We start from the raw sequence: 13,200 nt of genomic DNA, 5'->3' as shown, positions 1-13,200 counted from the left end.
TTATACACAAAAGCAGGTTCCCTTCCCAGCCCGCGCAAGCATGCATTACTCCATGCACATTGCACAGCATGCCATGCGGCAGCCACCACGGAACAACCATGCACAACACAACATGCAACAACACACAACAAGCACAACATGCCGTCGAGAGCAGACAAGGACACAAAACCCAATAAACCAAATACATGCGCTGATCCAGCACTTCACATTCCTCCCCTCACAAATCCAGCCTATCGGGGGCCCGCCTTGTCCTTGCACTTCGCCGCCTGAGCCCCCAACTGTTGCTCTGTGCGCGTTGCGTTTCCCACCGGCTCCCTATCTAACAATGAAGGATCATCCAACGGGCCAGGGGTCACCTCCGAGCTCGCTGCCTGTCCTGATTCGAAGTCGGCACCGCTGTTTCCATCTTCCCGACGTGAAACCTCCTCTTCGGCCCTGCCCTGTGAATCTTCCACAGAAGCAGCTTCTGACTCGTCTTCACTGTCCGGTTGTTGAAATTCTCTTTCATTCAGAGTCTGATCCTGCCTGTCCCTCTGGTACTCATCATCTCTATCCCTCCTGTCCTGGTGGTTGACATCGACTCGAGGCCTGTGTCAGCGTGTGTTTCATCATCTCAACTGTCAGGGGCGCGGGAACTACTTTCCGACTGGGGGGGGGGGGGGCACACCATAATAGAGATTAACCTAGGGTACCCCCAAATCTAGTTTTCTCACCGGTTTTAGGCCACTTATTTTTCACCCCTCGGCTTTTTCAACAAAAAATAAAACATTTGCAAAAAAAGTGTGGTATTCCGTCTCAAAGCTGTGGGGGCACCGCCCCCACGGCCCCAGAGTTGGGGGGGGGGGCAAGCTGCCCCCACTGCCCCCCGGCTCCCGCGCCTATGTCAACTGTGGCAGAGTTTCAGCCTGTCATGGTGAACCACCTGCCGGTACCTGTGCTCGTCTACATGCTTGATTCTGTAAGTCAAGCCATCCTGCAGAACGGCTACCACTTGGTACGGTCCATGCCACGGTCTTTGAAGCTTCGGTGAGCGGCCCGGGTATCTGACTGGTTTGAACAGCCAAACCCAGTCCCCAACCTTGTAAGGGATTTGCCGCATAACGCTTGATTGCCGCTCTCTTCGTTTCTGTGCTTCTTTCGCGATGTTCTCACGTGCCCTGCTTTGTACTCGAGACCAGGTTTGTGTCACTTGCTGTGCGTAACTCTCCCTCTCATTACCGGCTCCTGGAGAGCTTCTACCGCAAGCAACATCCACCGGCAGTCGTGGTTGTCGACCATAGAAGAGGTAAATTTTTTCCCAAAGTTCTTCTTTCCTGGTCTCTGGCTCACAGGCTTCAGAGTTCAGACTCGTTGTGGTAAAAAATGTTTTTGGTTAGCCAATTTCTTCGCTGTTTTCCGGTAACTGGTTTATCCTCCTAGTTCTCCTTCAACAATACAACCGTCTGTGCTAGTCCTGGAAATCGGACTCTCATTTGTCGTGAGTACCCGGCCACTGGCGGATCCAGGCTTGCGTTTTGGGGGGGGGGGCCAACTCATGCTGGAGCCAAACCTAGGGTACCCCCAAATCCTGTTTTCTCATCGGATTTAGGCCACTTATTTTTCGTCACAGCCCCGACACTATGATTTTTTTTTAACTAGAAAGAAAAATATATAAATGGTAGCCCACCCGACCCATGCCTTTATATTACTTTGTAAGCACTTACCATTGCTTTTGTCGACCAGTTAACCCGCTTCGAGTCAGTGCTTGGGTCCCTTTGCGGGCCGGGAGGTGGTAAAACACCCCCTGTCTAACTCGGCTCCTAGGCCACGCACTGATTGAACTATGTTTCATTATCGTTTGGGGGAGGGGGCAAACGGGCCACTTTAGACCTCTGGGAAGGTGGCATAGCCCTAAATGCCCCCTCCTTGAATCTTCCAGTGTAAGAGACCATTGGAGCTGCAGTTGGGTACCTCAGACGTCAGGGTACGCCCAGTGGCGTACCCAGGAATTTGCGAAGGACCAGGGCATTGGACGAGAGGGCGCCAATCAAGGAGGGCGCCAACAACAAGGAGGGCGCCACATATCTGAAACTTGAATGTGTCAGTTATGTTCGTACACGTGCGGAACGAACATAACTGACATACTGGACAGAGGGGCGCCACCCACCATCATCTAGGAGCGCGACGCTATCGATTGGAGGGGCGCCAATACTGGACAAAGGGGCGCCACCGGCCCACCATATCGTCTAGGAGGGCGCCACTATCACCAGAGGAGCGCCAATACTGGACAGAGGGGCTTCGCCATCAACTAGAAGCGCGCCGCTATCGACTGGAGGAGCGCCAACACTGGACAGAGGGGCGCCAGTCACTGAGGGCGCCGGGGACGATGAGCCAAAGGGACAGGGCATGCACGGAATGTCCTGTATGTGCGTACGCCACTGGGTACGCCCTCAGATGTATAGGACTCGTATGGAGACCTCTTATGCTAAAATGGACTGAAAGGACCCAAAGGAGCCTGTCAAGGGCTCCCGGAGATAGACGTGGGCCCTCAGGAGCCCGCCAGAGCCCCCAATAAGGGATAAGTGAGGCATGCCAAGTGCCTGCAATTGCATATTGCATAAGCCATAACGCCTTTATAAATCAATATATTATGTATCAGTGGCAGATCCAAGGGGGCCACATGGGTCATGACCCCCCTTGGTGCCCGGGGGCACCAAAGGCGTGTCAGGGGCACCACCGGCCTAGCAGGGGCACCACCAGCCCGCCAGGGGCACCACAGGCCTAGCAAGTAGCGAGGGCACCACGGGCCTGTGAGGGGCCCCACAGGCTTGTCAGGGGCACCCCAGGTCTGTCAGGGACACCAGAGACCTGCCAGGGGCGCCGCCGGCCTCGCAGGGGCACCATGGGCCTGTCAAAGGGGCACCAGAGACCTAGTAGGGATACCACAGGCCTTACAGGGGCACCACCGGCCTTACAGGGGCACTTTGGGCCTGTCAGGGGCATCACAGTCCTGTCAGGGCCCAGGGGCACCAGCGGCCTAGCAGGGGCACCACAGGCCTGCCAGGGGTACACTCGGGGGCATATTGATGTTCCACCACTCCCTATACCCATCGGGCTCCCATGGCTCAGCACTGGCTGCTGCCAGTGGCAGCACTGGCAGCACTGGCACTGGCAGGCAGAGTGTACCACCGGTCTAGCAGGGGCACCACCGGCCTCGCAGGGGCACCATGGGCTTGTCAGGGGCCCCACCGGCCTCGCAGTGGCACCACCGGCCTCGCAGGGGCACCACCGGCCTCGCAGGCATCACGGCATCACGCAGCTAGCAGGGGCACCCTAGGCCCGCCAGAGGCACCACAGGCCTGCCAGGGTCCAGGGGCACCACAGGCCTAGCAAGGGCACCACGGGCCTGTCAGGGGCACCTCAGGCTCCCGTGCTACCCCCCCCCCCCCGGATCCGCCAGTGATGCCATACCACGCGAAACACCGCCAACTACCAGCTGCCGCGCCATAAACACGTGCCAACAACAGTCTTTTTTTGAAGGTCGACTCCGCTCGCGCAACTTTTGACTGACCCTCACTGCTACCATATTGCTTCCATATTATGCTGTGGAAACTTTACTTCACCAAGTGGCTAAAAACCTCCATCAAGGTATATTTTCTTAGAATTTTTTTTTTTCTGACGTTTTGGGGGGGGGCAAACAGGCCACTTTAGGCCTTTGGGGGGGGGGGGGGGCATGGCCCCCGTGGATCCGCCAGTGTACCCGGCTTGACGGTCATCGTCCAGCAGCCCCCTTATCGGATAACTATTTTGTTAGGTGATTACTTTCATCGTCTTGTGTCATAATCGTTTGACTTCCAATCATCTGGTTTGTTGGCATCTGTCACTCCTCTGCATGGTGCTGCCCTCCTCACCGTAGCGGAGATTCCGGTAACTAAGTATCTTGGGCGTATCCCATTGTCAGCTGGCTAGTATCTGTATCTCGTCGCCGACTTCTGTCACATTCTTATTTGACCGAAGCAAGATTTCTTCTTCATGAATGAACCCGTCTCCCGAATAAAATAATGCTTCTTCGTGTTGAACCCGGAACCGTGAGCGTTTGACAGTTGACTGATATAGAGAGCGATCCGCCGATACGCTTCCTTCTCAAAGGAATTCAAAAAAATGCCCATGGTCAGTTTGGGCTTCAGTCGGTGTTCGATTAATTATTAAGTCTGCAATGTCTGACCTCATTCCGCGGCTCATCTTAGGCTGATCTGAAATGTTTCTTGTAGATAAAAAACAAACAAAAAACAACGGTATAATAAAACTAAAATTAGTAACTATCGTGGTGATCGTGGAGATAGTCTGGATTGTTTGTTGGGTAATCTTTTAGTGATATCTATTTCCTCGTTTTTCTACATTCTTAGTTTCACTGCGTGCCCCCCCCCCCCCAGTGACGCGATTTCAACTCCACTAGGGGGTCCAGCGGCAGCACTGTTACATGTTAGAGGAGGCCCTATTATCTACCAAATTTCACCCAAAAATATTCACTGGTTTTCAAGATATTTGACTTTTATTTTTGTTTACTTTTTGGGACCTATGCTGTTCCTACGGCGGCTTTTGGAAACAATAATGTTGATGGGTTTTCTGTTTCCCCTGGGGACCAAAACCAGAGGTTAACTGAGGTGTAATTGCGCGACGGGAAGAACAGTAGTTAGGAGATGAACAAGAAGAGGAGTATCTCGCTGCAGGGCGAGCGGCGGCCGCTGACGTGGCGGTCCGCTCTCGGTGCCCGCCCCACAGGAGCGTTCGTGCAACACTGCCGACTAGAGGTGGCAAATTGTGGACCCGAGGACCCGGTCCAAAGAACCAGTCTGGACCCATATGGGTCCAGACCGGTTCCTGGAAATTTTTCTGACGGGTCCAACCGGGTCCTACCATAAACTATACATCTTGCACACTACACATTATTACAAAATATGAAGGGAATTAAGTGAATGTTTCTTTGCACACAATAGCTCATGAGTATTCCCAGTGGGAAATAGACTGTTTTACATGATGCAACTAATGATTCCTACAAGTAGTTTGTATTAATTGACTTTTGGGGAACGGGTCCAACTGGTTCCGGTTCCAACTAAGACCGGGTCCGACTGGTTCCAGAAATGTTCAGCCGGGTCTGGTTCGAGTCTGGTTCCCCAAATTTTCATCTTTTGCCACCTCTACTGCCGACCCTGTCACTGGGCCGGGATTAAAAACACCCGGTCGCCGGTTTTCTCCATTGACTTATAATGGAAAGGTCACGCCACTGGATTGGCCTTAGGTCACGGATATAAAAAAAAATCCGAGATATACATTACAAAGTATAGGCGCCCATAACACCATACAATCCACCTCTCTAGTCTCTGACAAACACTGCAGGCTGGACATGATTGGAAACTTTTTTAGGCTTGGTCAGTTAACTTGACCTGGTGACCTGACCTCACATGGCCTGGGGTAAAAAATTTCACACATTGTCCAAAATTGATGTACAGAAAGCTACTCCAAGCGGCGCGGCGCTAAGCGCAGCGGTTTTTTATTCACACGCAAAAAAAGTAAAACTTGACAGGGTGGTTACATATGCCTTTAACCTTCGCCCTTTGGGGCGAAGGTTAACCCGCGCCCCGCTGGGGGGGGGGCAGAATCTGCCCCCCTCCCGTTTTTCGCCAATAACTTCTAAACGCGTTACGCCAGCGACGTCAAACTTTCAGTACCTTATCATACATCAATTTGACACGTTCCCTGAAATTTGAGCGAAATCCGTCGAAAATTTTTGAGAAATTGACGTTTTAGTGACGTCATGTTCGCCATTTTCGCCTCAAAAACGGCAAAATTTCAAACGCCGCTAACATCCTTATTTTTAAAGGAATCAAGACGTAACAAAAAAGGTTATGCGTGATTCTGCTTTGTTTATCAAATGGCTATCTCGGATTTTTGAAAATTTTGGATTTTGTCCCAATTTTTTTAAAAAAACTGACTTTTTTGGGAAAATAATTATAAAATCCAAAATTTTGGGTGTATCGAAAAAACCGGAATATATGTCAGAGAAGTGGTCTATGTGCACCTACATACCAATTTTTAGAAGAATCGGTTCCAAAATGTGGGAGTTATTCAAAATTTTATGACGTCACGACACACAAAAATTTTGAAAAATGATTTTTTTGGAAGTTTTAGACCTCGTACGGAAACAAAAATAGCACCATTCGATTCGCCGTGAAAAACTGCATCAGATAGACGCCTTTTTAGGCCTTAACAACCAACTTCAAAATTTGACCTCACTTGACCTGACCTTGACCTGACCTCGACCTGAAATTCATCCAGAGGTGGTCCATATCACTTCTTGAGTGTGCCTATTGAATTCTATGAGTAAAATGACCAATAAAACATGTGTCGCACATGCCCTTTTCTATATTTTGTTTTTGGTGACCTGACCTGACCTGACCTGACCTTGACCTTGACCTTTGAATGACATTGTATGCAACAAATATTGTCTTGGTAGTCTAAGAACACGTTTTGGGCAATCAGTCTCAGTCCATTCTTCGGCAACTACGGTGCATGCAAGGACGATACTGTAGAAACTTGCATTTTGTACCCTTGACCTGACCTTGACCTGATCTTTGACCTACTTAAGCAAAAAAAATTTGGGCTCTTAAGATCCGCCTTGTTGAGAGCTTTCGATTGCCGTTTTCCCCGTCTTTCTACGACCATCGGTTCGGAAGTTAGACAGGGGGGGGGGGGGAGAATCTGCCCCCCCCCCAGCAGGGCGCGTATGGCTGAATAGCCCAGCGGGGCGCGGGTTAAAGCAGTTCTCGTTGCTGTGAGTGCCCAAATCGGTAAGTGCAAGCCAGGGACCCCAATTTGGCTATCGCAGGGGTGCGGAGCCGGAGCCGCCGGAGCTGGCAGGCATATTTTGCCCAGAGCCAGAGCCGGAGCTGGAGCCGGCATATTTTGCCCGAAGCCGGAGCCGGAGCCGTGAAACAATATAGCCCGGAGCCGGAGCTGCCGGAGCCGGCATATTTTGCCCGGAGCCGGACCCGTCAAAAAAAGGGGCAACTCCGGCTCCTTTTTTTAAAGGAAAAGGGCCACCTTCGTGAAATATGAAGATATCGTTGTTTTTCATTTTGACATTATTATTTTTCGTTTTCTTTTTAAAACTGGTGCCAGAAGTGCACAATTCGCGAAAAAGTATTTAAAACTATTTAACATATTGGTACTATGTTGACACTCTCTACGGCACCTACTGTATGATGGCATAGCGATGACGTCACACTCAAGCCAATCAGCGTTCTGAAAACAGACTCGTCGGATTGTGTCAGATAAGCTGATTGGTTAAAGCTGAGCTGGTTGGAGCTGATTGGTAAAAAACCAAAGCCTCGCCGCGGGTGGCTGTATTGTCGGATAAGAACGCATTCCTGGGATAAGGACGCATTCCTGGCGTATTTTCTTTTAAAATTGCCGATAACTACGAATGGAGGCCGAAATCGGCCGTAAGGAGGTAGACACATAGGTTTTCGGACACGGGCTACAAGATGGCTATCTCAGTTTCAATCCCCATGTTAAAGGTGGCCCTTTTCCTTTAAGAGGAAAAATTTATTGACCTAGTTCGGTTTGACAGTACAAGGTAGTAAAACATGTGGTATTCAAAATATGAAAATAGTCTAGGCCCTAAAAACAAAAAAGTCTTGTTATGCAAATACAGAAGCAACGTGTACCAATCCCATCGTTTTTTTTTTTCACCCGTATTTAATTGCATAGGGGATGTACTCAGTACCTACTGGAACCGGAGCCGGAGGCGGAGCCGTCTGAAATTTCCACGACTCCGCATGCATCCCTGTTGAAAGTGATTTGAAAAAATAACACTGAAATTTTGACTAAAAGTGCCACCCCAAGCGGAGCGCGTTGAGCCTGTGCGTCTTACGGTTTGTCGACGTTTGGCCGTGTTATGTCACGTGCTGGTGTCGGCGGCTGTTTGGGGCGGCGGACGCTGATTGGCTGAGCGGCGGCCACACCTCCCGGTCGATCGCCGCCGCCGATCGCCGCCGCCGCCGCCGCCGGCCGGCAGTGTGGTGTGGCCAGCGGCTGTGTCTGTGTCGGTGCTGACTGGTGGTCGTGTCTGTGTTACAGAGCTCAGCGGAGCGCGCCCGTGCGGCACAGTGCACACAGGAGTGACGCGGCCGGCGGCGGACCGCTGACAACACCCGGTGAGTCGGCACGGCCGCTCGGGTGTGTTTAGTTAGACGGCCGCTCGCCCGCCGCCGTAGTTGCTGGTGACCTTTGACCCCTGGGGTGTCTGCCGTCGACCGCTGGGGTGTCTGAGGCGGGCAGGCGGCGCTGGCTGGCCCGTGGCTGGTGTCCGGTTGGGACGGGCACGGGACCGGTTCGGCCGCCGGCTGTGAAAGTCGGCCGGCCCACTTTGGTGCGCCGCGCGGCGGCAGTGCGGGCTCGGACCGGTCCGGCCGGCCGGCGCGGCGCGGCGCTCCGCTGACGGCGCCTATCGCAGTCGCCCCACCGTCGCTATTGATACGTTAGGTAGGTATATGAGTTGCTACAGCACGCATTTCGGTTTTGGTGTCTGAATTTTCGCCCGGTGAGCTGGTCTATCTAAAGTCGCCATAAATCCTCCAGTCACCGCTAAAGTGATCTGAGGTTCTACCGTAATGTAAAAAGACCAGCCACCATTCTACGGTGAACCGTGAGGTGTATGATCAAAAGCGAGTACCGCGCAGTTGCGTGTTTCAGTTAGACAACTTCCTCTAATGCGTCACCATTCTGCCTGCCACAGAATGCTCGGTAGGGGAGAGTGGGGCAAAGCGGCCACCCATCGTTTTAGCCCTTCATAGCTGGCGTCAGTTCCAATTTATGGTTTCCAATTATACTTCTCTTCACGGTCGTTCGACAGACGCGCCGATGACCACTGTAGTCCGGGCGCCCAAAAACCCCAAATCATCATCATCATCATCATCGAATGAGCCAGACCGGGGTTTCAGGCCTATCACCATTGTTCTGTGAAACACGGAAAAGCATTTCTTGCCAGGTTACCAACTATGTTTACAATTTTTAAATGTTATGTTATTCCATAATCGTTTGGAATTTTTATAAGCGTTCTTGTCCATGCATTGCATGGTTATCGTACATGCATTCTACCAATTTTAATGTTTTTTTTCACTATTATCAACTTTCGATTTTCCTCGCTGCGAGGTCTGCGAGTTCTGCGAGGTTTGCGGGTTTTTCGTTGGAGTCGAATTTTGGTTCGTTGCGCTGGTATTGCGACCATATGTAATTTTCTGAAGGTGTACCGGCTTCACTGCATTCATGAAGTTACCATAAGGGAATGGTCTAATCACTCTATGAATTAGTATTATGCAAGCAAACTCAACCCGCAAACTCGCAACCCGCATGCGAGGTCCAGTGCAGAGGTGGAACTTTTTGTTTTTCATTGGGGTTGTAGTTCGCCGGAGCCCAGGGTATACCCCCACCAAAACCCGAAAAGTCCCCGGATTCGGCCCACTATTTTTCGGGAGGGGAACACATTTTCATTTACAAAAAAAAGTGGTCCATCTCCAGGGAGAGACGGCTGACCCTGTCGTCCCTCCATTGACTATGTGCCTGGTTGTAGGTACTCGGGTATCGCCATCATGGTCGTGGCCATAGGCGGCGGAACGGGGAGGGCAACGGGGCACCGTGCCCCCCTTTGACTTTGGCATTTTAACATCAGCCCTATGGGCGTTGCATGGAAAGAATGGGACCAAAAGTCGGCAGTGCCCCCCTTAATTGAGGATATTCCGCCGCTACTGGTCGTGGCGATTCGGAAACGGTAGGCATGAACGCCCAAAATCACAGTCCCTATGAATACTTGTTTCTTTCCACTTTTGACACAAACATTACTCAGTATTGGAGCAAGGCTCTTTCCTTACGAGTAACAATTTAAGCCACTCGTGGCAATTGACAACGAAGACCTAAACAGGAATACGTTATTTTTAGACTAAAAAACTTAAAACGAGTCCATCTTTGTATATTAATGCCACTGTCGTCTGGAATGCGTCTATTACGGAAAGGGATAGTAGAAACTGGAATAGTGACTGATCAGACATGAGATATTTTGCAATCGAGGACAACATTCTGAACACATTTGCCGCAAAGGAACCTAACACTGGATCTAAATAATCTCAACCTGAGGAAATTAAATAATGAATGCCACAGCCTTTTCATATCACCGAATACTTCAATTAACTACATAGATGATCTTTTTTCAACGAGCAAATGTATTATGCATTGTTTGGCGAATCGTAAACAAAATGCATACTCTTCACCTCCCAAGGTCACCGAGGTCACCTTAGGTCTGAGGGCCCTTTAAGGCCATTTGAGAGTCCTTTGAGGTCATCTGAGGGCTCCTTAAGGCCATCTGAGGGCCCTTTTTCACCATCTGAGGGCCCTTTGACACCATCTAAGGGCCCTTTGACACCAGATGAGGGCCCTATGACGCTAACTGAGGGCCCTTCGAGGCCATCTGAGGGCCTTTTGAGACCATCTGAGGGCCCGTTGTAAATGGGCCCCTTCCTTCGAGTTGGGCCCCCCAACTCGAATGGGGGGGGGGGGCACGGGCCCGTGTGCCCCCCCCCTTGTGTGCGCCCTTGGTGTTAAGGGTACCGGGTGGTAGGTAGAGACAGACACTAAAGTCAGCAAAAGTGGGGGGGGGGCAGTTAACATTGCTGGCCCCCCCCCCCCCCACCTCCGAAAGTGGGGGGCCATGGCCCCCCGGCCCCCCTGTTCCTACGCCTATGTAAAAAAGACAATTACAAAAAAAAAACAGCAGAGCTTACTCTACAAGGCATAACCATTAATTTTGTAACTGACATCCAAATTCGCATCTCCGAAGTTTAACCCACCTACCAGCCACCTGCACATTTCTGCGCACATGTGCTGCGCAGTGTGCACAGTCACTACACATTACACAATTATGAGAATTAAAATAGTTTTAAACAATCAAGCAAGTCAGGACTGGTATGCAGATTCACAAGTTCTCTCAAGATCTTCAATTACCAACAATCAAGAGCACCTTGTGATCTCAGTAACTCCGCAGATCCATCTTCTGTTTTCCATTTTCAGTTTTCAATTGAAATATAAGTTCCATCTGGGAGACACATGTTGCATCATTATGTTTAAACCAGGGATGCGGAGCCGTGGAAATTTCAGACGGCTCCGGCTCCGGCTCCGGCTCCGGAGAAAAAAATCGGCTCCGGCTCCGGCTCCGGCTCCGGGTGAAATGTTATGGCGGCTCCGGCTCCGGCTCCGGCTCCGAGTAAAATGGTCCGGCTCCGGCGGCTCCGGCTCCGGCGGCTCCGGCTCCGACTCAGTACATCCCCTACGCAATCAATTAAATACGGGTGGAAGAAAAATTGGATTGGTTATACGCGTTACTCTTTGCCATGACCGGCTCACCGCGTCCCCGCGCAAACGCACCTCGGAGAGAACTGGCAGAACAAAGGGCTAGGAAGCGATGGCATTGGAAACGCAGTCGCCGCGAATCGGAGTTCAGTGAACCATCGTAAGCTGACACCCGTCTCGGCTGCATTGGGGGGTGAGGGGTGGGGGGTGTGTGGGATGAGACGGTGCTGGGAGTCGCAGTCCACTGCACTGCACTGGTTTGAAAACAATGGCCGTCACCTGATGACTGGTCCTCATGTTCTGGGGATGCAGTAGACGTGGGGGGGGGGGGGGGAAGAGCAAACAGGAAGTTGTTTGCGTACTGTGGGATACTGGGGATATTCGGATTTTTTCATTCACTTGATGGCCCATGACGTAAGTACCATATGTTTTACTGCCTTGTACTGTCAAACCGAACTAGGTCAATTATTTTTTCCTCTTCAAAAAATAAAAAGGAGCCGGAGTCGCCCCCTTTTTTGGCGGCTCCGGCTCCGGCTCCGGCTCCGGGCTATATTGTTTCACGGCTCCGGCTCCGGCTCCGGCTCCGGGCAAAATATGCCGGCTCCGGCGGCTCCGGCTCCGACTCCGGCTCCGGCTCCGCATCCCTGGTTTAAACAATTATTATGCTGAACTTTTGATTTTTCATGTGAACTTCACTTCAAAAGTTGATTCAATTTTTAAAGTTTATATAATTTGTATAATGCTACGATCACGGCGCACCAAATCACAGATAACTTGAAAATAACCAAGCAAAAGCCACATTCTTCAGCAAACTATAAGAGCTATCTGATCCATGCTGCGTTGAAATAATTGAAAATCGCCAAAATCAGTCAAAATATGACAATTAAATTAATATAAACTTCACAAAACTCTGATTTGTGAGGCAATGCGCAACAGAAATGCGAGGGAATATGGTAGTAATCTGGTAGGAATTATGAAGGATTTCCCCTGTCGCTGATGAAAAAACACTTGAAACAAATTTTTCAACGCAGAGGAAATCCTTCATTATGAGTTGCAGGGACCATTTGATTGGCCCATTTTAGATAAATATAGGCCGAATGTTTCGATTTCAACCCCATTTATCGTAATGAGACGAATCCATTGGCTTAGTGGTACGTCTTTTGAACACATGTAGGCCTTAGATTTCTCCTTAGCCCGCCTGAAACACACCATGCTTTGCATGCATTTCTATGGGTGAAGGAAAATTCATGCGCCGTGATGACGTCACGGTAAAGGAATTCTGAGGCTCGTGAACGGGGGCTGAGCGTGCCAACCAGCGTGCGATTTTTTACTTTTCATCTTAGTTTTCGCTACTTTTAGGTACTTACCCTTACCAAGTGGCAAGTGCCCAACTACTTTCAAAAGGCCAGCGCCGCCCCTGTCATATCCAGCAGAAGCTGCGTGCTATCACCCATTGGCAGTGACAAATATTGAGCAATGGCCATCGCCCAGCACCATTTGTCTTTCCATTGGCTACGTTCGCATAGTATGCACCATTTCGTTTATTTAGGGCTTGTCCACAAGTGGCTATTACGGCCCAGTCAATACATGATACACACTAGTGATGTCAATTACAGGAGATTGGAATACCGATACCAAACCAAATACCAACCAAAGCCGTGGGGAAATACCAAAACCGAACCAACTTGGAAGCATGAGGCAAATACCAACTTTTTACCAATTTCTTAGCCTCTTATACATTAGTGAGGGTTCATAATACCAACAAAATACCAACCACATTAGGATTGAAATACCAAATACCAAGTTGGTATCGGTTTGGTA

At 50.4% G+C, this 13,200-nt stretch overlaps 1 protein-coding gene across 4 annotated transcripts in view; it reads left to right on the top strand.

Moving 5' to 3' along the window:
* LOC122387612 overlaps positions 1–13,200 on the top strand; it is an 83,194-nt gene that overhangs the window by 8,333 nt on the left and 61,661 nt on the right. For all 4 annotated transcript variants that reach the window (XM_043377957.1, XM_043377959.1, XM_043377960.1 and 1 more), the window contains exon 2: positions 8,119–8,195. The gene's annotated coding sequence lies outside the window, so the exon portion shown is untranslated. The remainder of the gene's footprint in view (positions 1–8,118; positions 8,196–13,200) is intronic.

Source organism: Amphibalanus amphitrite, unplaced genomic scaffold, assembly GCF_019059575.1.
Source record: "Amphibalanus amphitrite isolate SeventyFive unplaced genomic scaffold, NRLGWU_Aamphi_draft 000292F_arrow, whole genome shotgun sequence".
In the NCBI taxonomy this organism is placed as follows: Eukaryota; Metazoa; Arthropoda; class Thecostraca; order Balanomorpha; family Balanidae; genus Amphibalanus; species Amphibalanus amphitrite.
This window is presented reverse-complemented; position numbering and strand designations above follow the sequence as displayed.